Here is a 25,706-nt window from a genome sequence, read left to right on the forward strand (position 1 = left end):
TTTCTGTCCTCTGAATCTCTATTATTTAAATCCCTTATTAACTTTTCCATTATTTTGCCAACATAAGGATGAGGATGTAGTTTCTTACCCATGTCAAGTTTTTTAAATCTTTTGAAAAAGCTACTACATTAGCTATTTTACCCCATATTTCCTCATTTTAAAAGAGCATCACAAGGCCAGAGATGCCCTTTAAAAGATCCTCTTTTCAGTTTTGTAGAGTGCAAGACAACCAGATCTGCTGCTTTGTTTAAGTGTTCCTGCTGTGATATCAACCAAGAAACTTCATTGAACATTTCTGAATCACTACAGATAATTTTGCTGTCTTCACCTGGAAACAGCCTAACACTTGAGTGGGGTCTGAAGGATTAGGCTGTGATTTGACTGGAATATTCCATTGCATCACATGGCTGTATTTAATTTCTAAGCTCTGCTGAAAAGTAAATTTACTATGCTCTGCCTGCATAGTAAATGGCTGGATACCACAATCCTACTGCAATCAACTGCAATAGTTCTTCAACAGGTTTGGGTCCAACCCCAACTGAATTATGAATGAAAAAAGCTGCTGAGGTGAGCTTTCCAGCTCCCCCACATCTCCTTACTATTCCTGACCTAGCAGTAGGGAGCCAGTGTGTGGAAAAGACGAATCACTTCCATTTGCAATTTGAGCAAACTGGTGTATTAGCTGTGCTGAAGGCTTTTTGGGTCTTGGGCAGGTGTGAATCTGTTTTACTGGGGTTTGGTAGGAATGCAAAGAGAGAAAAGCAGATGCCAGATTTCTACTTTGAGTTGCTAAAGTCCTCCTAGTTCAGCAACATCTGTATAAATAGACACACACTGAGGCACAAGGGGGTAACCTGCTACCCAAGCACTGCAGCGACTCTGGGTGGAAGGATTCTTCTCTGAGCTTTGTTGTCCTGACTTATGCTGCTCATAAGGACAGTTGTTTGCTTTTGCAGCAATAAAGGATTAAGACTTTCATGTTCTGCTGAAATAAGCTTGCAGTCTTTATGCTGCAATGCCAGAGAGCTTCATCAGAAGCACAGACTTAGCAAATCACACAATACATGTGTTATCAGTCTTACCTTATCAGAAAAGTTAACATGAGCACACTGCTAGGAAAAATCTGGCTGGTTTTAGTGGTACATGGGCTGTGTTTTCAGCACCAGTTCTGATCCTGAAGTGTTCTGTAATGCCCAAAAGGATGGCATGTAAGTATCTCATTTATGATAAAGAGGTGTCAGTATAAATTCTGAAGCCAAAATTGCAAAGCTGGATTTCTTGTCTGACAGTAGATTTCCAAACAATCTTTGTACTGTGGGCATGTTTCAGTGCTGAGCTGTACAATTTATCCTAGGGATGTCATTGCACACTCTCAGATTACTGTGAACTTCAGACATTGGTATAAACATTTTATTAAGTTGTTCTAATGCATTGCTGCCATGATGAAGGTCAGGAAATAGAGAATGTTGGAGTAAGAAATTCCTCAATGGCCTCAGAGAAAACTTTCAAAGATCAGCCTTTAAGGGGAAATGAAAGTTGTGTGGAGATTTTAGACTCAAAGCCAGGCATGCAAGAACTGAAATTCCTCACCACGCTGGGACAAACAGCAAACCCTGTGACACAAGCTCCTGGCCCCAGACAGCTCCCTGCCAACAGGGCTGGGCTGGAGCTCCTGCCCTGCCACCAAACATCAGAGACAAGAACCAGAGGCAATCCCCTGAGGCAATCCCCTGCCCCTTGGACTCACAGCAAGACACAGACCAAAGCTGGTCTTGAGCAAGATTCACCACGAAGCCAGCTAGGGCAGGAGGAGTGTTGAAGCAATGACCTTCTTGCTTTTAAGGCCACATTGTCACATCTTCAGCTGCTTTGAAAGTCGATTCCACCTTTGGCAGCACCAGCAACTTTTGAGATCCACCCTGTTCCCCAGGCTCCAGTGCCAGCCTGGGCTCTCCTGCCCCACAGGCAGGACTGGGGTGCCTTGGTAACAAGGAGTTAAACCAAAATCACTGCATCTGGTGCTGCTTAGCAGAAGGCAGTAAAAGGCATAGGTTTAGGTCTGGCTTATAGGTAAGGTACCTTATTCTAAGAAAGTAACCCACTAAGTGGTGACTGAGCCTCAGCCTTGTAGAGGGCTGAAAAAGTGGCAGAGCCATCACTGAGCTCTTTCTTCCAGTTCCATGAGTGATCCTGGCCATTCCACAGCACTCAGCTTCTTAGATTAAAGCAGAAGGAGAAAGGAAGAGCTGGCACTGTCCTCTAGGGACATTTGGCTTCTTATGTTAATGCTGACAATTTTAATTACACTTATCTTTTTTATTCCTCTCTCCCACACTGCAGAAACTGTAGCCAGCTCGGTGGAGAAGCAGAAGCAGACTGGGAGCAGCAGACACCTGCTTTTCCTGGAGGTGATAAAGAATATTATTTACCTATTGAACACTAATATGACCTTAAGTTAGAATATGCAGATGCAATCTAATAACCAGCTAGGAAAATGCACACTGTCTGTGCTTGGGATTGGATCCACAGGGCCACAGAGAGTTTAGCAAATGGCTTTTCCCACATTTTGGTGTGGATATATCAGTGGTCAGCTCCATACACTTTTGCTAAGGCTACTGTTCATTTGAGATAGCTCTTGCCATTTCAGCTCTGGGAAAAAAAAAAATCTTGCTTTTTGTGCCTCTATGAAGTATTATTTAAAAGTCAAAGATTTATGGTTACCTGGCAACCTATAAATGACACCTTTGGAAAAGGAACCTGGAAGAAGGGACCTATTGAATATCAGTCATCTTTCTACATTGTAAATGAAGCTCCCTCACAAAAGATCTTAAGTGCAAATGGGTCTTTCCACTCTGGGACTAGTTTAAAGTTAGAATGATTAGCAAAATACAAAAATATAAATATGTTTCTATGAATAAACAAGGATGGTAAAACCTCTTCCCTGTCCTGACCTTTTTACTCTCCTAACCTGGTCTGTTAGGAGAGTAAACTCTCCTTTTTTCACCTGAGCTGAAAAAAGGTTCAGTCCTTTTCCCAGGCGCAAGTGATTAATTAATGAATGAATATAACCATAAGAACAGTCATAGAAGTATGCCTGCATAGCTGGTGCAGCCAGGGCATTGCAATTTTCTCCATTTCAGGCTTCAAGCCTGCACAGAAAGGCTGCCCTTGCCCATCCCATCAGGACCTCAGGGTGTCCAGTTAACAATACCTTGAGAAAACCTTTTCTCTTCCATTGCCACTGTAATTCCACAGCATAACCTGGCTCTAGATGTGAACTAGAGTTCATGACATGAGTTAGAGAAATGGATGGACACTGAAGGGTGAAATGCCAATTTCAGAGCTTTCTGAGCCCCATGGAGAGCCCAGGCACCCTTGTGCCACTCCTTGCTGAGCACAGGAGGACCTCAGGCTGTTCTCTGCAGATGCAGCAGCAGCAGCACTCTCCCAAGCAGCTGAACACATCCAGCACACAGATGTCTGGTTTGGTATTAATATCATTTCAGATGTACATTAGAGGGGCAGATGTACAATCTGGGACTACATCCAAATTGTCATTTAAGGCAGTAAGATAATCAGTAAGAATTTCTTCCCTTTTATTGTTGCTCATTCTTCCTCCTGCTAGGAGGAAGCAAGGAAAACAAAGAACATTTAAAATAGCAAGTTTTTAAAAAATTACAAAACAACAAAACAGAAAGAATCTAAACAAAAACCAGACTGAAGCATCACAGTGGATACAGTTCTATGGCACATTATCCAAGACTTGATTATCTCTGGAAGTGCCATGGCTTTTGAAGTAAACAAACATTTAAACCTGCCTCATGATAAAATGGCCTTATTTAACTTAGGTTCAGACCCCACTTTACAGGTGGAGCCTATGAAGAGAAAGGTTTTAAATTGTGTTTAAATGTTCCTTTTCCCCAGTTCCTATCAACAGCTACCCCTCAGCTCCCACAGAGGTGTCTGTTCTCTGCCCTCTGGGCTGAGAGCACTGCAGGAAGGCAGATGTCAGACAGGACACGGTGTTTGTACAGTTATTGCCCACTCATGCAAGTAGTGAAGCAGAAATGATAAAAGTTCACTTCCCTGGGAAAATTCAGAGTAGGTGGGATGCCAATGATCCTGCATTGTTCCCAAATGCACACTCGTATGAAAAGAGCTGTAAGACACTTGGAGAATTTTTCACATGTTCTTTGTGAATTGCATAGATCACCAGGAATAACTGTAGGAAATAGTCTGGAAGAGGGGAAAATACCTGACTGGCTTAATCCAGCCTGAAACAATATTTTCAGATTGTCTTGGATACAGAATAGTTATTAAAAAAATGGAGTTTCTTCCTGCTATTTCACTTTTACTATAGAAACAAGAACAATAAAAGGCTTTGCAATGCTGCAATCAACATTTATTCTTCCTGCACTTGTTCTTTGAGGCCAGAAGCTGCTGTGCTGGAAGATGCTAAGAAAGAGGGTTATTGTGAGGTTTGTTATCTACATTATAGCAATGGCAAGTTCATCAGCACAGACAGGAAAAGGATCTGCCAGAGCCACTGTTTGTTACACAGTACTTTCATCCCTGGAGAGGCGGGAGAAATACAGAATCTTGTGGCAGAATAATGACAATAATATCAGACTCTCTTTCTTCATCCCCCAAAAACCCAAGCTCCAAACCCAGAGCTGTTTTTTCCATAGAAATGTCACAGCCTAGAAACATCATAAAGCCCTTTTGATGGCTGAGAGCTGTGATACTGAATTCATGAGAGCAACAGAGTGCTGGCCTGGGCTCCATTGTTGGTGAAATGGTGGGAAACAATCAGATCACTGCTGACAACTTAAAAGCTCAGCAGGAGGAATAAGAAAGTACAACAGGATTTCACAAATCACTAGGTCCATAGTGATAAAAATGTTTTACTTACTCGTAGAGGAGGAAATAAAATTTTCCTAATCCCGAGGCACAGGCTGTGTTGTAGGTGGGTGCATTTGTCAGATCCAGCAGACATAAAACACTCAAGGAAGAAAATAATCAGATTGGAAACAGCTGCAGATTACAGAAGTAATAAGATGAAAGTCTACCAAGTATCATTCAGCCTTTAGAATGTGCAGATGGGTGAAAAAACCCTGAACCCTGTCCTAGTCTGTTTTATTTAATGTTACACTCCTAAACCCAAAGACCTTTTGTTAGATTCTTGCAACTGAAATCAGACTCCAGTTAATTTTAGTAGGTATTCCATACAGTATAATTATTCATCTGGAAAATGGGGGGGGAGGGAGGAAAAATTTTCTATTATCATTATTTTAATTTTCCTAAGACAAAAAAGCACGAGCACATTAAACAAACGTATATCAAACAACATCAGGTACACTTCCTCAGAGATTCCAATAAAAACATCTAATAGAATGCAGCTGAATGCCTACAGTATAGTATCTGCACCATGCAGTGCAATAATTATGCACAATTAAAGCCTACTGTGCAATTTTGTTGCCATAAAAGCTCTCTGACTCACACCAATTGAAAGATCTGAAACGACCTACTACAGAATCACTTCCCACAATTAAATGCCAATTCACAATTTCATGTTTATGGCCAAAATACATTTCCCAGTTCAGTCTGATCTTTTCACAGTTGTAGTGTTTAAAGCTCAGGCTCTGAAAAAGTGAACAAGAATTCGCATTAAAATAGCTTGGAGAACACTTCCATGTTTCATTTCTAGGAAACACAGCCCTCATTCCCATCTTGGAGGCTCATAATAGGTACTGAATAATCATGAAATTTTGCAAAAATATCTTAGAAATATAGGAAAGCTGTGTTCACTCTTTGAGAATGAATAGTGCAGGCTTATTATTTATATGAAAGCCACGGTGTGTAAGTACAGGTTTGTGTTTATTATTCTCCTCTGCAGAATACATTACAAAGAGTAAGAAATTTAGGACTTCAAAGTCTTAAATTCAAAGTAAAAGCACTTCCAGGAGTCAGAAATTTCCACAGATCCCAAAACTTACTAAAAGGCCCTATGATGGGAGCTGGAAAGGGAGAAATCCCAGGAGAATATAACATAAGAGGTATTTTAGCCTCTTTTAGTGGAGAGCATCTTAGATCTAAAAGTGATGTATAAAAAGAGACATAATAGATGCACTTATATTTATGGATGTCCAACATTTCCCCCAAAAGTGTTTTTATCTCCATCACCAAAAAAGGTGTTTTCCCACTGGCTTCAGTGAGGTCATAATTTCATTCTTTGAAAGTTTCACATCTGGGCCTCAAGGGGTCCTGAACAACATAAGCTCTTGAACAGAAAAAAGCTCACAAAGGGTCAGCTACCAGTGAAGATAAAAATGTGGAATTTTTACCACAAAAATATTATTTGGTCTAAATTTATACAAATACATAAATACTAACAAGAAGGGTGTTCTGATTATGAGTAAAAAACAAAAGAAGAATCAACTAGAAAATGAGTGAAACAAAGAAGATATGCCAAGATTAAAAACAGATCCTTAAAAATTATTTAGATGTGGTGGTTGGTTATTTACCCATCCGTTTGGGGTAACCATGCTCAATTTTTGTTAGGCACCCATGTAAAGAGGAACTCAAAACAATTTGCTGTTCTCCTGACTTGCCTTCCTCAAGGGCTCCCAAGATAGTGGGACACCACCCAGATCTCAGCAAGCTCACATTTGAAGAAATCCTGAGCAGACACAGAAGCAAAGATAATCTGAAATATCATCTCCATCAGCTTGAGACACCTGCACACCACCAGGCAAGATTTGTTATTCCTGATAGCCTCCTGTGCCTGATAAGTTTCCTTTTCCTTCTTTAAACTGCTCCTTACTGTTATCCCTTTTCTCCCAAGAGAACCTGGCTTAGGCAGCTCAGCCAGTGGCTTTGGGAGCTGGGGGCAGCAGAGGAGCTCCACGAGCAGCAGTCTGAAGCAGCCTGGCTCTCATGCAGACCTGCAGTCTCAGAGTGGCTCAGGGTATCTCCTGTCACTGGAATTTTTCAGCTGTCAGGCTGCAAGCAAGATTTACCTCTAGATGAGGAATGTTTTCCCCCCTGTTATCTTCTATATGTTTGTTTTATTTAGAACTCAAAAAAGATAATTTTTGATGAAACAGCCACTTTGGCCATTTGGATTCACTTGCTTCATTATGCAAGAGCAGTTTATACTACTGCTAGTACTGTCTGAAAGAGTATATCACATGTGATGGATTGAACTGACTACATATATTGTTAAATTATTTTTTATTTAATACTTTATATTTCAGGTTATTTAGCTCCCCATTCTATATCTTAAAAAAATTTTACTGGAGTAAAAAGTTGCTGTGCTTGTACAAAGAAGCCAAGGTTTCTTCCTTGGAAAAGTACGATCCAAGGATCATGGAGCCATTAGGTTTGTTTCACTTTCAGAGTGCACCTATTTCAAAAATCACAAAGTGCTGTCCCATTCAGTCACCTCAGGCCTGGCTTGCAAGACAACACTGCAAGAAAGGATGAGAAAGGTTTTGAATTTTAAAATTCAATGCACAGATCTTCAAATCAGAGAGCCCAGCAGACAAGAAGACCTTGTCTGCTGTTCCAAAAAGGCAGGATTTGGGCAGGAGCTCTGCCCAGACAGACAGAAGGAGCAGCTGGAGAGGACAGACAGATCTGTCACCCATTTGCTTCTGCTCTCTCAGAATCTCTGCTGGTCAGAGTGACTCTGAGATATGTACAAGCTTCTTTTTCCCAGCCCAGCAGTTGAATAAGGAGTCGGGATTCTTCTGTTCTCATTCTCAAGGTTGTTTATTGTATCTTATCTATAACATTCTTTCTCCTGGCCTGCTGAGGTCTGCTCAGCAGGACAGCCAGAGGCACACTGCCTGCCCCTGGGGCAGTGTTATCTTTTTATACTAAAAACTACATGTACAATATTTACAATTACTTTCCAATACCCATCACCTGTGTTAGACAGTGAGCTTCTACTCTAAGCCAATCCAAAAGTGCCAACATCACCCAGAAGATGGAGGCTAGGAAGAAGAAGGAGAAAGGCTGGACACACCCAGATTCCTCCATCTTGCCCCCTGAACCCCCATTCTAAAAACCCCAAAAAATCCATTTTTCCACCCCATGAAAAATTAATTATTATTCTACTTAGACTTTCGTGGCTTGCAGATCCTCATATAAGGTTGGTAATTGTTTTTTCTATGGGTCAAGATCAAAGGCACAGGGTTCTTGGGCTCTGTGCCAAGGTCTCTGAGCCCCCCAGCAGGGGCTCGAGTCCTTCAGGGCAGCCAGAGGAATTTCCTGGTTTCCAACAGTGCTCCAGATTGGAAGGGAGAGGGAGGGAGTGGAGGTAACACCTTTCCTCCTACACCCCTGCAAGCAGCTGAGCCCCCTGAGGTGTTCCTGACCAAACCCAGGCTCAGCTGGATTGTTCCAGGACAGAGCCACCTGCAACTTCCAGCCTGAGCCTCAGCATCCCCCCAGCACAGGGACAAGCCCAGCCCAACACCTGCCCAAGCCAAGCCACGCTGGATCAGCAGCCCAGCAGGAGGTGCTGGGGGAGAACTCTCAGCTTCCCCAAGGAACCTGTCCCTCCAGCCCCAGGAGGAGCTCCCAAGGGGCTGCTCCATGCCCCCGGCACTGCAGGGCTTGTGGGAGCAGAGCAGCTCCCAGCCTGCCAAAGCCCTGGAGGGCCAAGCTGTGCCAGATCCCTGTGCCAGCCTCAGGGCTGCAACCTAGGGAGCACAGGGGGCTGGCTGGGAGGGGAGCAAGCGGGGTAGGAAGGGTCTCATCCCAACCAAAGAGCTCCAAGCCCTTTGGCTGGAGCTAGAAGACAGATTTAAAACCACCTGGCCTTTGCCAGGGCATCCTGTTCCACTAATACTGACCGGGGACTGAGCATCGTGGGCCAAGCTCACAAAGAGGAAATCTCTGCAGTTTTTTCTGACCTGGTCTGCATGACCACATTTTGGGGCACAGGGTGTCAGCCCTGTGGGGTGGTGTCCCTGCTAAAGCCAGGGACAAGATAAATTTAGCAGGCACCTATGGAGGGCACACTGTAATGTCCAGATGAACCAAGTCAAGGTTAAAGCAATCTCTGGAGACCACATAAGTAGATCAGCATGAAAGGGCACCAAGATGAGCTTATGTTAGTAAGATTATGATTTCAAGGGCATATTTTGGCAGCTCCCTGAGACTTTATGTCACTTGGGCAACAGCAAAGCACTGTGGCCATGAGAACCCGTGGGAAGTGACAACTGGAGGACAAGGTTATGGAAAGACACACTGTGAGACAGTCCTTTGTAGGAAAGAATAAAGAAACAGAGCTGATCTGGTGGTTTTCCCAGCCTCATCTCTGCACACCGTGCTGTGAACCCACACCCCACCCACCCCTGAGGGCCCCTGACAGGAGATCCTGGTGCTCACCTGGCCCTGCTGCCATCAGACATCTGAAGCACAGTTGCCAGGGCTCCCTCTCCACAGCTGGTGGCTCCAAATCCTCCAGAGACAGATGCAGAGCAGAGCCCAGAGCTCCTGCTGCCTGCTGCTCTGTGCCTGTGCTGGACACAGAGAGCTCCCCACAGCCCCAGACCCCCCACGGGGCTCATCTCGGCCCAGCAGTGACACCTGGGCCACTTCAGAGAGGGCCAAGGGCACCAGGGCTGAGGGGACAGGCGTGGGGGACAGCCTGGAGAGTGCCCAGGGTGGGCAGCAGCGGGAGGAGGTGCTCACAGAGGAGCACACAGTACACAATCAGCCAGGAGATGAACACGGGCCTAAAAGTGTGTGAATTCAGCAGGAGCTCCTCTGCTCAGTGCCTGAGGTGATTGGAAAGGGTGGCAGGGTTACAGCTGAGGGCTGTGTGGGATAACCATACAGATACACCCACTGGAGTCGGGTTTTGCCATATTATGTTTCCTTAATTTCTATTATGCCACACAGAATTGTAAATTCTGTGCATTCATGTTCTTTCAACATCAGTAAATATTACATGTGATTACTTTGTTATTGCACCCTACACACCTGAACTTATTTCCTGAAGTGAGTTTGAATGACACACTTCAGTGTGGTGATCCATTATTGCAACATGTGCATCCTCTCCCTTTCTCCCTGGCCATGTCTGTAAGAGTAAGGAGCAATAGTGAGCTGAACACTAGATATTGTGGCAGCTATCAGGTTCAGATTCCTCCCTTAATTGTGCAATTGTCTGGATATTTTAATAATCTGGATATTACAATAATTGTCCATATTACTATTTAGATAACTCCTACAGTGTATATTTGATAACATGCTCTCTGGTTGATAACTAAACCCCTAACTAAACTGATTTACTAATCAATTTCCTAATTCTCAAAGCATCCTTCCCAAGAAGGTGTTTTCACCTTCCTTTCACTTGGGATGAGTGATAATCATAACTGGGTGAATAAAGCTTGACTCTGCATGCCAGACCAGCCTGCTGGTCTGGAAAATTCTATACAGCTGTTTGAGCAAGATGGACATTTACAGGCCATGGACCACAGCCAGGCAGCTCAATTAGTTGTATAATCTTCTTCTCAAGCAACTGCAGGCAAAGAAATTTTGCCAGACCTGGATTTGAAATAGCAGAACAGACGACCAGTAAAGGAAGCCATGAATAAAACTATCACACTAATTAAGAGTAAATAATTATTGCAGTGGACATAACTGATTCTTAAAAGGATGTTCTGCAGACAGAAAATTGCAGCAGGGATGTACTTACTTTGCAAAAGGATCAAGACTAGTGACTAGAACTCTCTTCAGGAAAATCAGCAATACTAAGGGTCAAGGACAGTCTGCCCTTCTGTTCTCTTGGCACAATTTGTTAAACCCCATCCAGAAATTTATAACCAGCACATAGCCATGAAATCACTAACCCCAAGATCTGCACTTTAGTCACTATTAGTAATAACCTTAATATCATTCCAAAACGAAACAATTTTGGGAAATAATATTAAAAAACTCCATTCCAAGTACAGTGCAGAGAAGAACTGAAGCAGTAACCAAGTGAGAAATGGAAAGACAAAATTTAAAACTCCGCGATGCTCTTAGGGTGATGGACAACAAAGAAGTTCCATTAAATATAAAGAATTGGTTCATGTGGTCCATATTGGCTCTTGCAATCAGCAAGGAGCAAGATATTTCTGTTCCTGCTCTCATTTTTACTGTAACAAGCCTCAGGTGTATCTCTTTCTTCTAGTCACATACATTTCAATTTGCTATCAAAAATCTCTACAGAAAAGTTACCAAATCAATTAAACAGAAAATAAGCACCCTAAGGACTGCATTTAGAGACAGTTGTTTACCCACTGTAGGAATTAACTGCAGATTATCCATTAAAATCAGATTTTTTCACTGATGTAAATTAGCACAGCTCCATCCAAATAAATGGGGCCGTGCCTTTGACTCCCAGCTGATGCTCCAGCCTGTAGCAGTCTCACAAGGGGGATTTTGTTCACCTGAACAGAGACTCCGTGGGACGCCTTGGAGCAAAACGTTGTCAGTCAGTGTTCACAGCAAGCCCAGTTTCACACCACACCTGCTGAGATGTTTCAGCTCTTCTGAATTCTCCAAAAGGCTGCTTTGACTGCAAAGGAAGGCAAAAACCTTTCTAATACAGCAGCAAATAAGGAAGGGGGAAAGGGACACCCTTAATTTAAAGCCCATAAAGCACAAAGAAATCTCAGCTCAGTGGGACAGTGAACATGTGGGCGAGGGGTAATTTTTTAGATGCTTCTTCAGAGGGTTACAATTTACATGTAAATACTTTCACTTTGTGTACAAGACACACATTTCAGACTCCCAATTTCTGGATGCCAGACTATCTCCAAGGAGTAACTTGGTGCATACAAAGATGGGGAAAAGCAAAACACAGTAGGTTTGTGGGAGTACCACGTGATTAAAAACCAAACAAAAAGCACACCAGAGTACCACTAACCAGCAGAGTCCATTTACCAGTAGAGGAATTTCTCCTACCTAACCTGAGTTTGGTGATTAGCAGAATGCAGGAAAAGCATTTTTAGAGGTCCATGAGTAGGTTTAGAGGCAGCAAGGTGGCTCAGAGGAAGCAAATGTTCAGACTCAATAGATTGTGGGTGGAGAGTGATGAAACCGTCTCTAGCAGGATGTTTTCAAAACGTTTTTCACTAGATACAGCTTTTTCTAGACAAAATATGCAAACATCTCTTGGGTGTTTTAATGCCACGAGGTTTGTCTGGTCTAAGGGGACAGAACATAAAAATTATTTCACTGCTGGAAGAAGGAATAGCTTAGAGAACAGTAAACATGGAAAAGGTTTGATCTTCCAGAGTTTTGGGAATTATTGATAACTACCTTAAGGGGCAGAACTGGAGATGAAGGCAGAGGACTTGCACAACCTTCACCCTATTTAACTCTCTTACTCCTCTCTTCTTCTTGGCTTAGTCCTTTCCCTGGTCTCCTACAAATGTGAATTTTGGGACCCCGGGCCAGCTCCTTAAACACTGAATCTCAGCCACAGTTTCTAACACTTCTACATCTCCATTATGATGGCTCTGAACCCTTTGATACAGGCACAGCAGCAGCAGTCGAGGTAAACTGACATTTGTTACATAAAAGAAAAAAGATTTTTAGGTGTTTGGAGCAATCCCCACTCTCTTTTCAAACAGCTAAAAGACTTCTTTTAAAAATGTAACAAATAGTTCATCTTCCTTGGTGTCTCTCTGGTGGCATCCACACTAAAGGTCCTGGCCCAGCACTGATCTCTCAGTGCTGGCACCTCTGGTGGGGACTGATTAAGGGCTTTGGGAAGTGAACTGACTGCTCAAGTGGCACAGGTCAGGTAGGGCAGGAGGAATTAGGGAGATTGAAGGGAATATGAGAGACGAGATGGCAATAATTGCTGCAGGGCCTGGGCTGAAAGCTGTAGCTATTGCTTCCTTAAGAACTGAGGCAGTAGTTCTTAGTAGGAACTGTAGTTCTTCATGGGAGCTACAGCTTTCTGCCCAGGCCCTGAAGCAACTGTGCCAACAATTTGTTCTCTTGTTTTCATCTCCTAAACAAAAAATTGTAATCATTACCGTGATTTTAGGAAGGGGAAAACTCCAACCACTGGAAGGTGAAGGAACTTCCCCAAGTATGATTGTCTGTCAGTATTGTGTCTGCTCACAACACTCAAAGCAGCACATAAAAGATTGGGTCCTTGGAATAGGTCAAATTCAGAAGGACGCTATGGAATTGACTGTGGGAGTCTAGAGTTTCTCTAAGAGTTCATTCTGTTTTGAGTTTACACCCAGCAACCTTTACCTTGAAACTATCATCCTCTCCTGAAAAGCCAAACTAAGCAAGAAGCACTGTGTTTTCTAAACATATAACAAAATATTGTTATGTGGAACAAGCAGCTTTGTTAAAGAGTTCTCTTGAAGATCCACTTCAAGGCCAGCAAACACTTTAGATTTAAATAGTCTGGTATGTGAGGAGAAATTCACAAAACCAGGATTCTCAACTCCTCTGAACTTGAGCCTCTTTGCTATACTGCTAGGGTGACTCTGCTGCCAATTTTTCAAACAATTTAGAATTGAACTGTCTTTTTTTAAACCTGTGAGAGGAGAAGGGGAAAAAAAAAGGGAAAAAATGAAGAATTTATAAAGGGAGACATAAATGTGTCAGTTTTAGAAATCATCTGCAAAGGGAGGAGGGAGGTTGGCAAGTATAATGGCAGACCAGAGCCAGAAAACAGAGATACATCATTAAAAGCATTAACTAAGTGTTTTGAGGAATTACTTTGTCAGGGTGCCAATATGACATTACTATTATTTCATGACAGACTTGATGTGTCACCAAGCCTTTATATCATTTAGACCCCTAAAAGCAAAATAGTGTTTTTTTAAATAATTAAACACTTCAGTTTTTGGGTGTTTTGAAGCTTTTAATCCATGACAATCTGAAGGTGATTCATCCACTATTCACAGAGCAGTTGAGACTCTCCCAAAATTGCTCTGTCTTGAAGCTTTAACAAGAGCTCACCATCTTACCCTACCCTTGAGTACAAAAGGAGCAGACAAGGACAGGAATAATTTCAGCTCGGGCTGATTCCTTTTGCAAGAGCTCAGGTACACCTCATTTACTGGAAATCCATTATGCATCTAATTCCAAGGGGCTGCTCATTCCCCTCCATGGCTCTCCATCAGCTCCTGACAGATCATCCCTTTGTTCTTTTCTTCTCTAGGTTAGGCTGCTCCTGATTGCCCCTTTGCATCTCAGAGAGGACACTGGCTCAGTCCATCACCATTTCCTTGAGAAAAATATTTCAGTGAGACTCTGTTTTACCCTTGGAACACATTTTCCAGGAGCTTCTCTTCCTACACTTGAAACTCACTATGGCCAACACATTCCGGTAGGAAGAGTAATGAATCCAACTCCATTTTTAAGCACTGGGGAAAACATCACATGCAAAAAGAGTGACAGATGGAGCTGTGTCAGCTTTTACCTAACAGTGAAAGGGGAGGTAGAAGTCAGTCTCAGCACTTTTGTCAAAATGTGTTTTTAACAAAAGACATGTGTTAAATTACTAACAAATATCCATAATATTTTAAATATTTATACTATGAACTAATGACATCCTCTCAATTAGTGAAAAGTGTCTTCTGTACATTCCTTTCTGAGGAGGGAAACAAACAAAAAGGCAAGGTGGAGTTGGTGAGAGGTGTGCTCGAGACCCACTTCCATCCATCATGGTCCTTGCTTCAGATTTCCTCTTTATTTCCCTTTGCTCTAAGACCACCACCTGTGCCATGGTCAGAAACCTCTCATGGGTTTACTTTCCCGTTTGCCTGCAACACCACAGCCACAAAAGCCATCTGCTTATAACTAAACTTTTTTTCCTTCCAAAAGGATTAAAAAAAAAAAAAAAGTAGATCTGCTGGCAGATGAGCTTCCTTCTAAGTGGGAACACTATTACAGATAGACAGAATGTTCCTTTATGTTTATGCAGCTTCTCTAGTGCTGTGTAAATGCACACTCTGCAGTGTAATCATGAGTTTCCTATCACCATTAGCAGCAGGACCCCAGCAGCTAAATCAAAGAAGCCTAGAAAATGCCCCACCACTGGAAGAATCCCACAAAGAAAAGCCTATTTAGATAATTAAGGAAACTTTATGATATGAAGATTTTCATCTCCCAGCAAATTATAACACATTAGGTAACACTACCAAAAAAAGTCCTGAAAGCCTGCAAAGCCACAAACTAGAATTGGCTTTTCTTCCACATGATCTTGAAGTAGTGGCTGAGGGCAAGAGGAAGGAAAAGTCAGGGGGAAAGAGGAAGAAGAGCTCACATTGAGGTAGTAAACTGTTGTTTCTTTGGAAACCTGAAGTTTTGTCCAAGTTTTTGAAAATCAATATAAACAGAATGTACTCGGGTTGCAGATATAAATAAAACCCAAGAATGTCTCCCACATGCATATTGTTGATAGAAAAAGAAGTCTGAAAATGGGATTTAAATCATCCTTCTCAGAAGCTTTAAACCTCACCTTGCAGCAAGTGACACTGAGCTTCTGGCAAGTGGCAGTTTCATGTATGAAATGCATCTCCTAAAACTGAAGAGCATACAGAGTAGAACAAGATAATGTGTCAACAAATTACATCCTAAAGACTGAAAGCAATCCAGAGAGCCCGACTGATTCCTTTGTATACAGAGAAGTACTGGGTGTCAGGATATCACAGGGGACAGTTTAGATTTTAACAGCCTAACAGACTAACAATACATCGATTCACACTGTGGATAAGGAAAAACAAACTAACAAATACCCACAAAACAACAGAAAAACCAAACCACAAAACAAGTTCTGACCTCAGCTGTTTCCCCAGGAAACAACTCCTGGGCTCCCCCATATCTCTATCAAAGCCTCCACTGCAAAACCTACTCCCTGTGGTTCTGTCACCACCTGCCCCAGCCATTTATGCAGCCAGCTGTCCCCTCAGCACAACTCAAGTACTGACCGAGCCCAAGGAAGTGATGCATTTTAGGGTTTTATGGTTTTGTGGCAGAACCTGGCAAAAATTATTCCACATTTTACTTTATCTCTGCTACTTAAAAGAGAGTAATCACACAATGACTGGGGTTCTAGCCGTCAGTTAGGACACTAGAAAAAGAAAGGGATTGTTATTGCCAACTTGCCTTTGAAAGTATCTAGAAACTTTCTAAGTAAAGTTGCTTCAAATTCTTCATTTGAGCTGCAGAATTCCTGTTGCTTCTCAGGGAATATGAGGTGAACTCCTTAATTAGTTAGTGGCAAAGCAAGTATCCCCTTGTTTTAGTGTAAAAAGCTGCTTCTTACTATAGCTGTGCAGTAAAATTTAGGATCTCGGTAAAAAAGAATTCAGCTGTAGTTAACCCAGAAAACTCAGAAAAGCCTATGGTGGAATTTTTTTTTTTTTCTTTTTGATGAAGTATTTAGGTAAATGCCTATCATCCCCGAGGTTTTAATTATTAAAGACGCTCAAAGTTCAGCTGCAAGAAGAAAGGTCAATGTCTAGCCCTGGCTAACTGCGGGAATCGGGGATGATAAACAGGTAAATTAATTATCTTTTCAGCACTTACACAATAATTGCTGAGCCGGAGCCGCGGGATGGGCACGGCCGGAGCTCCCCCTGCTGCTCGCAGGCTGTGCGCGCTTTGCCATTCAGGGGCTCGCCGATAAAAACCACCTCAAAAATCGGTATTTGACTGTGGAAATTACCTGACTGTGGTGCTTTAACCCCACAGCGAACAGCCCAGCCCCAGAGCGACACCGGGGAGGGTAAAAGCGAGAAGTTCCGTGGGCTGGGGTAAAGGCAGGTAAGCAGGGAAAGCCAGGTGTGCCCGCAGGCACAAACCGAGGGCAAATTCCCTGCTCCCAGGGCCGGGCAGGTGTTCAGCCATCCCCGGGAGAGGAGGGCCCTACCAGGGCAATGGGCACTTGGGAGGACAGCCACCATCACTCCCAGTGTCCCCTCTTCTTCCTTCCTACCATCCCCGGGAGAGCAGGGCCCTGCCAGTGCAATGGGCACTTGGGAGGACAGCCACCATCACTCCCAGTGTCCCCTCTTCTTCCTTCCTACAGACAGGCTTAACAGCTAGTCTGCAAGCCAGACTGAGTTAGCAGAAGAAGAAATTGATAAAATATGAGTTTATCTCTAACAAAGAAGAAAGCAAAGCCATTAGCAAGGAAACTGATAAAATAAACAGAAGATACGTGTCTTAGTGAGTAGTAGTGTACATTCCTTAATTTGTTGTAAATTCTGACCAATTAATTATTGATGTTAATTACTTTATACCAATAAAACACAATAAGCTATCGCTTTGTCCAATGAATATAATGAGCTGTTTTGATGTAACTAATGACTTAAAATCATCCTCTGTTAAGGGGATAAAACTTAAGAACAACTTGCAATAATGAAGCTGCTGCTGTTGTCTCTACACAAGTGGGTGTGTATGTTGTGTATCCCTCCCAACAGTGACACTTCCTCCCCCACTGTAGGTACTGAGCACGCTGTCCCACGGTCTGGAATGTCCCCTGGTCAGCCCTGGTCCCCCATCTCAGCTGTGTCCCCTCCCGTGCACCCCAAACTCCTCCCAGAGTGGCAGCAGGAAAAGCAGCAAGGTCTCGGCTCTGTGCAAGCCCTGCTCAGCAGCAGCAGCAGAAATATCTCTGCATTATCACCCCGTGCTCAGCACAGACCCAAACCAGCCATGGGGAAGAAAATCAACCCTCCCCCAGCCAAAACCTGCACTCACACCAAGGTGACACCAAATGACAGCCTTCCACATCCTGGCTGACTCCAGGTAACACAAGACATCCCAATACTCACTTTTAACCCCAGCCCTAGTGACCATTTTTTCTTAACCAATGATATAAAACACATTAAGCAGTAACCCCAACCAAATACCAATTCCTGTTAAGAAAATAAGATTTATAATCTTTATTGTTTACTTACATATAATAAATATAATACAGAACAAAAACATCACACCCATTGATTGTATAACACAGGCTGTTAATCAGAATACATTACATTTTCTTTTCATTAGCCCTTTTATAGGGTTTTGGTACTGGATATCAAGAATTTCAATTTATAAACCTTTTAACATAAAAACAGTCTTCCAATTTCCACCTTCATGCATGTTTCAAATATTCATATATATACTGGTTTTGTTAAAAATATATAAGCACTGTTCAGTATTTGCAATATAGGACTTCAATTTCCATTCATTAGATCTCTACTAATATAGAGAATTTCAAAATAATTAATAGCTTAAATCTGATTTTAATTAAAAATACTTATTCTGTATTTTCTATTTAACTGACCTCCCCTCAGAAAATGAAGTGACAGGACAAAGACACCCCAGGCAAAAGCCAGTGTTCACTTTTAGAGAACAAAGGGTAAAAGCTCTGGTTCTTGCTTCAGCTGCATTATCCTGGGATAATGGAGACACAATTTGGTATAAAAAGGGCAGGAGGAAACCAGATTTTCTAAAGAGATATGCATATCCATTTCAGATTTACCACTGCCATCCTGCTGTTTTCTTGGCTTAAAAATCACTGCATCAAACCCTGATATATGTTTTTCTCTGCGTGAATATCCTTGCCATTAAATGGAAATTAGATTAAAATGCTACATTTCTTTTTTATCAAAAATAGATCAAGGTTTAACACACTCTGAAATCAGGTTTTCAAGTGCAAATGCAATACACATCAGCAATTCAGGTTCTGCTTTCACTAAGGAAAATGGTTAAAAGATGATGCATAAAGATGTTTCACAGAGGATACTTGGATATCTGGAACTTGCTGTGCTCCCAGAACATCTGAATTATCAGCAAACCATACAGACTTCAGGGGGGGAAAAAAAAGTTTTCTTCAGGTGAAAGCTCTTCAGTTAAAGCAGCTCCCCCTTTAAAAGTGTAACTGAGAATTCCCTGAAAGTCAGTACAAAAAACAACACCAGAACAACCATCAAAACTGCGACTGGTTTTGTGCATCTTTTAATGCACTCAGGTTTCAGAACTCAAGGATTCAAAAACCAATTTTGTTTTACTAACATCTACTCCAAAGAGACCTTACATGAATTTTAAATCATTACTAATGCTCCTTCAGCTCTGCAATGCTGAGGTTGTACCTCATACTTAGAACATTTCTCTAATTCCATTCAGGTAATGTCAACTCCACACATGGCTGTACTTTCCATGAAGCCTTGTGCAAACAGCCTCTCAAGAGTGCCAATTCAGAGAGCATTCCTTTGTAACTGCATTGGATGGACTTCAAAAAAACCAAACCACAAACAAAAAGTACCTCCTAAGTCTCCAATTATAAATTTTTTCCCCATGTTTTTTTTTTTTAAACAATCACAGGGCTTAATTTAAGCCTTCAGCTTCAATATGAAATGATTATTTAAAATACCCAACCAGAGATCAATCCAATAAACTACAGCCTATGTGGAATTGAGCTATGCAAGAAATTAGCCCAATGATTTTACAGCATATGCTTTCTACTCTCCTACTAATGTTCTTGATTTTCAATTAACATTTCTGTTTTACATTTTTTTAGGCTTTTTTTCCTTCTTCTGCAATAGGAAAGTGACATTGGTTGGAAAGCTTCTGCTGTTCCCTTAGCTAGAGGAAAAAGTAGATTCTAAAATATTTTAGAAATTACTCATTCTGGCAGTGGAACTAACTTAATTGGTATGCAAGAGGTCAGATGTAGGCAGAAGAGAAGCATCACCTGTGACACAGACAAGGAAGACTTGTGGACTGGCCACATCAGTAACACATTGACTGGTATCATTGATAAACATACAGTCATTTGCATATAATAAAATTAGTTCTGTGCTAAATAGCTAATGCCTCTCAGCTTGTTAAGTATGAGGGTTTGATTGGTTTCATTTGGTTGGGTTTCTTAAAAAATAAGTGGGTTAAAAAAATCAGGAAAATATGTGAAGAACTACAGAATAAACAGCCCTGAATTTTTATTTCTGAGGCCATTTCAGTATCCAGACATATTTCTTCTGTGGAACATAAAGAAAATTTGTGCACTTTCCCTGAAAAAACCTTCAGAAGTTCATTAATAAAAGAAAGAGAAAATTGGATGCACCTTCAAAAATTGAGATGCAGTCAAAGGACTCTGAACTTGTAGAACTAAACAGCTGCTTTCTACAAAAATCCCCAGAGAAAAGCACTTAATGCTTTTTAAAAGTAGGAAGTGAAAGCCAGATGGAATTCTGGATGCATTCCACATCATGACAGGCATATCCAGAAAAAGTCTGGTTACCTACTAACACCAGATGTAATGACAAGAGTGAGAACACAGATCTCTAAGTAGTCACATCACATGTCAGATTTACGTTTTATGTCAGATTTCTAACACCACAGAGGACTAGGGCAGTCAAAATACAATTACACTGGCTTTACCTAGAGAGGAAATTCACTTTGCAATGAATGCAACAGGGCATGGAAATGGAAATGTCAAAGCAGAAATCATCAAGAGGAAGCTGATGACTATGATCACGTGTTCTCACTATGGACAAATGAAGTATACAACAAAGTGCAGGGCTTAATATTTCTCATGCTGCTGATTTTAAACAAAAGTCACTTAGCAAGACAAATTCACCTTCTAAGTAATTAAGCTGCATACTGGCTATGTAGAAATATCTTTTGTGAACAGTAACAGTAGTGTGTTTACCATCTTTACCAGCACTAAAATCCCTCCTTTATATTATTGAGGTCTTAAAGCAAACCACTCCAAATACATGCTGCAGACAGAAATACTGCAAAGGCATAAAGGTCAACCTGACTGCAGAGTTCTTTTCAATAAAGTTTTACTTTATTAATGCTGTCTATGACTCTTGTGGGCTTTGGATCAGATCCCATTCTGGCCAAAGTAACTTTACTGGAAAAACAAACAAAAAATCCCCCAAAGTGATGTGACTTTTTAAAATTTAATGATATAAATTAATATATTTATGTTAGAGATTTATACTGATCTATCCCAGAATCAGATTACGTATTATTACAGCACTGCCTAACCCTGAAAGTTAATGTCACTGTCAAGCCAGAAGTGCAGCTTTAAAATCAGCAGAGTAACTATTCATTTCTATGGCAAAGAGGACAATTAAATAGAAAATCACACACATTTCATCTCCTTAGAATGGATATTTCTCCAAAAAGTAACAGAGTGTTGGGCAGAGTAAATTTTATTGACATCTTTAAATGTTCTTAACATTCTCATCATGATTTACCTGATAAGCCTAAGGAAATTCAACATGGAAGTTACATGATGTGAAATGTTTGAGTGAAACCTGGAAATGTTTGCAGTGATTTGAAAAGCACGAATTAGTTATTGGCTCTCACAACACATGGTATCAACCATATTTCCCTGAGAAATCATGCCCTGAAATGATCATGTAAAACAAAATACAACATTAATGAAATTGTGGATTAGACAGGGAAAAAATGCATAACAACAGTTTATGAATCACATAAATGCTACTAGAGTTATAACTATTAAATCACAGGCACTACATTTGACAGCCAGAACAGAAATGGTAACTAACTTAAAACTTACAGCAAGTAAAGGAAACTGATTCAAAGTACCATCCTACAGTTAGCCATATAACCCAACACTGTGATATTAACATCAGTTTGTTTCTTGATTTTTGAGCATGCCAGTTCCTCATTTCATTTACACTCTGCCTTTCTGAGGTCTATTTCTATATGAAATTCAAAGTGTGTCCATAAACTCAGCCTATCCCCAAAATTTAACTGGTTTTCCCTGTCCTCTGACAGTTCAGTTCAGCTGAGTAACAATCTTTCCCTAAGTAGAGGAGGACCTTCAGTAGGGAATAGCAAAGACAACATTCAACATTAAGAGAAATGGAACCAAGAATTACAAAGAAATCGTTTTGCCACCGTATTTAAAGCCATCACAGCTGTGAATAGCAGTACCTAGGAAGGAGTATTGTGACAGGAATGACAAAATACAGCAGCACACACCAAGAAAAGCAATTTGCAAGCCCTCCTGTTTTTGTTAGTACATTTCAAGGAGGTCTGCCATGAATAGACCAAGAATCACCTGCAGTTCCCTGCAGGGTTGAACAACAGCCCTCCTTCACATCCCATTTCCACAAGACATCCACAGGGACACGCAGGCTTTGCCTCAGCCTCCAGTTTCTGAGTCTGTGTGCAGTCCCTGCAGCCAGCCAGCCCAGTCCTGTCCTACAGCCCTGATCCCTTACAGGCATTCCCAGAGGCCAGAAGCCAAGGAGCAGGATGCAGTGAAGACTGGGAAAGCCAAAGAGCGAGCCCTCAGTGCCTTCAGGAGCACTCACGTGCCCCAGACTTTGTTACATAGGTGGCATTTCCATCCCTTGCTGAACCAGCACTATACCTGCAGCAGCCCCTTGTAATGAACATATTTTCAGCATGACAAACCCAACACAAAGTAGCCAGAAAAACTGAAATCCTTTTCTGCCTTTGAAGTGGAAAGCACTGCTTATCAAACTAGGCAAGACTCACCAAAACCCTAAAAGCAAAGGCATGCTCTGTAGCTTTTGGCAAATTATCATAATTTCCTTCATATATAAAAACCAAACAGCCCCAAAACCTCAATTGCACACACAGAAGAAATTGTTGGTTGTCTCAAAGGATTACAGGAATGAGTTCAACTGTTTGACAGAGCAACACATAGTATTCATTCCCCATTTTGCAGGCCTGGGAAATCACTGTTCCTTAACCATTGGGTGACAATCAAAGAAATGCTTGACATTATTTTTCTAAAGCATATGTGGTTTCTACAAGAAGTAAGTCAGAATGAAGCCATTACCAAATTGAAACAGTAAGAGCAATGACAATATACCCTACCACACAGAGGTAAAGTATTCATGAGAGAGCTCCTTCACATTCCAGTTGTGTCACAGGGAGGAAAAACCCAGCACGTCTCCACTGCATCAGAGGTACCTGAGAATCAAAGCTAAATCTCTTGTGCATTTACCAAGCATCCATTACAGAGCTATGCAATTTACAATTCAAATCAGACATTTATATTTATAAAATATCATTGTACTAAAAATCACAAGGTTTTGTAGAAAAAACTCCATCACATTCTATTAAATGCAGGAACAATGTTGTATGTCATAGCTTCTGTAATTAAAAGTGTAACACATTTCCTGTAACTACAGGGGCACCACTGTTTAAAAATCCTTTCAGCAAGGACAGTTTGTTTTGTTCCTACTACTTAAAGAATTGTAATTTAATGCAAAAAACACAGCTTAAGCTACCTAGTGCCATGAGATAAAAATATTTCATATCTTACTGAAAAAAAAAAAAAAAAAAAAAAACAAACACATTTTTGTGAAAAACATTTGGAAAGCCCTGACTTTGAAGGTACTGAATGCTCTTCAACATTCCTGGGGTCAGAGAAAGAAGAATATTCTCTTAGCACTTCTTTTTTTAACCTCTCTAAAACTAATGAATAATGAAAATTAACAGTCATATACATGGGAGGCTATGATGATCTTTGACTTTAAGCCATGAACATAAGGGCAAATATAAATAGCAACTGCATATTTGACATTACAGATACAGTCCTGTTTGCATGACCAATTACAAAAAACAGTCATAGAAAATTTTGCTACAAATACTGTCATTGCCCATCTGAAAGCAAACTCGGTTTTCCCAGGCTTAATGCACAGATGCCACAAGTCCCAGCTGATTCAAATTAGGAGTTAATGCCAGGTATCAAATATTCTGCAGCATCTCATTGAAACATTTCATTAATTGAAAAGAGACTTTTTTTTTTTATGGTGAGTAGGCATTAACAATACTTCTTGAAAAAATGTTAAAGCAAACATCCTCTAAATTTGTCATGATTTTGAAGGACAAATCCAAAACCTAAGGAAACTCCACTGATCAAAAAATGCCTGAAAATTCGACCAAAATAAAATTAGTTCAACGTACTGCATTTGAGACCCCACTACTTGTGGGGTTTGGAAATTTAACTGTGAAATTTAATTTACTTTCTTATCTCTTTTGGGCTTGTGATTTTGTTGTGGCCGGTTTTGGGTTTTTTTTAATTCTTATTTAGGATCTAGGAAGGACTTACTATTTCATTTTAAAGACATGCCTCAGATCACCAAAGTTTGTAGTGCAATCCAGTATTAAAAACAAGGAGGAAAAACTTGATAAAGGTGAAATACTTCAACAGAATAGCCCCAGGTTCATTTTGTCTTCCTACTCTACACACAGTCCTTATATTAAATTCCAGCTGCTGGTTCAAATTCTTCTATAAATGTAGAGCTTAAGCATGTTGCTTCCCTGCTTTACCTCTTAAATAATAGTTATATTACCAAAACATCAAAATTGCTTTTGGGAGAATCATTACTGAGTGCCAAAACATGAAGAGGCATTTCTGCTACGTCATCCTTCTGTATTTGTGTGGAGGGGCAGTAGAAATACCCTACATTATTAATAACTTTGTTATGTGGAAGAAAATACTCCTGGCTAAAAATCCATCTTACATTCATTATAAAAAAACTCAAATCCATCAAAAGCCAAAATTAACTTTGATCTAAGTGTCTTATAGGCCAGGAGCTGAAAAATAGCATTGGCTAATTTCAAATATTCCTGAATATAATTCTAATAGCTTCTCTGGATTCAAAAGGATTAAACACTGCAGTGGAAGGAAGATAATTATCAGTTTTAGAATAAATTTATTAATACAGCTGGGGGGAAAGAAAAATCAATGCAAACACCTTTCCTCTTCATATTGCTTAGCAGATTAGTGTAGTGCCAACCCACTGATTGAAAACTTTCACAATTAATTTGATCTCTTTCACAATGTGGCAGCTACACCTGAAAATTTCCATGTTGGAGAGACAACTGGGATTGGAATGGGTTACAGAACCAGTCTGTTTTAAACCATGTATAAGAATGCATACCCAAATGTATTGTAATTAGAAATATTGAACCATTCACTGAAATTTTAAGCATTCCTGATTGGTGGGCAATTTTTTTGATTTTTAAACATCAGCACCCATTGCCATGACAAGGCTACTCAAATTGACCCAAGACATTATAAATGTAGTGTTCTAGGACCGTACAAAGATCCTGCCTCTGGAATTATAGGAATGCACTTAATAAATTATTTTTCTGTTTTCATCTATTAATATGCAAATAGTTTATACAACATAAAAAATTTAATTTGTACCTACTACAGGTAACATATCTATTTAGCTTTTCATCTGAAAGCCTGTAAGACTTGATGACCTGCAAACTTATTTACAGAACTCACTTTAAAGTATCTTTTAAAAATAATATTGTCCAGCATTTAACAAAATTGTGACTTAAGAAAGAAATCACTTAACAGCATTTGCTTTCTTGATTTTGTCAAGTAATGTCACCAGCTCAAGTGTTATAAGGCAGGTTGGTTGCTCAGATGGACTAAGACTCCCATGGTGACAGGCATGTAGTAGATCTGTTCATTTATAAAATCAGATGAAAGCAAGAAAGAGAAAAAGTTTAGAGTTTCAAAAGAACTGAAACTTCTTATTTTTACTACAAATTCAGAAGAGGCACTGAAACATGATTCCTTAGGGACTTTTCCAGAAGATTGTCTCTTCGCTGGGCATCATTCCATTTTTAAACTAAGAAGAAGAAGAAAAAAATTATCAGGAGTACATAACTCAGGATTACAAAAGAGAAATTACCATAAG

At 40.7% G+C, this 25,706-nt stretch overlaps 1 protein-coding gene across 2 annotated transcripts in view; it reads right to left on the reverse strand.

Moving 5' to 3' along the window:
• Positions 1-17,912: 17,912 nt before the first annotated feature.
• The window catches only part of SLC35F5 (solute carrier family 35 member F5), a 30,049-nt gene continuing 22,255 nt past the window's right edge, over positions 17,913-25,706 (reverse strand). For both annotated transcript variants that reach the window (XM_059852594.1, XM_059852595.1), the window contains exon 17: positions 17,913-25,637. The gene's annotated coding sequence lies outside the window, so the exon portion shown is untranslated. The remainder of the gene's footprint in view (positions 25,638-25,706) is intronic.

This window comes from Haemorhous mexicanus, chromosome 8, assembly GCF_027477595.1.
Source record: "Haemorhous mexicanus isolate bHaeMex1 chromosome 8, bHaeMex1.pri, whole genome shotgun sequence".
NCBI lineage: Eukaryota > Metazoa > Chordata > Aves > Passeriformes > Fringillidae > Haemorhous > Haemorhous mexicanus.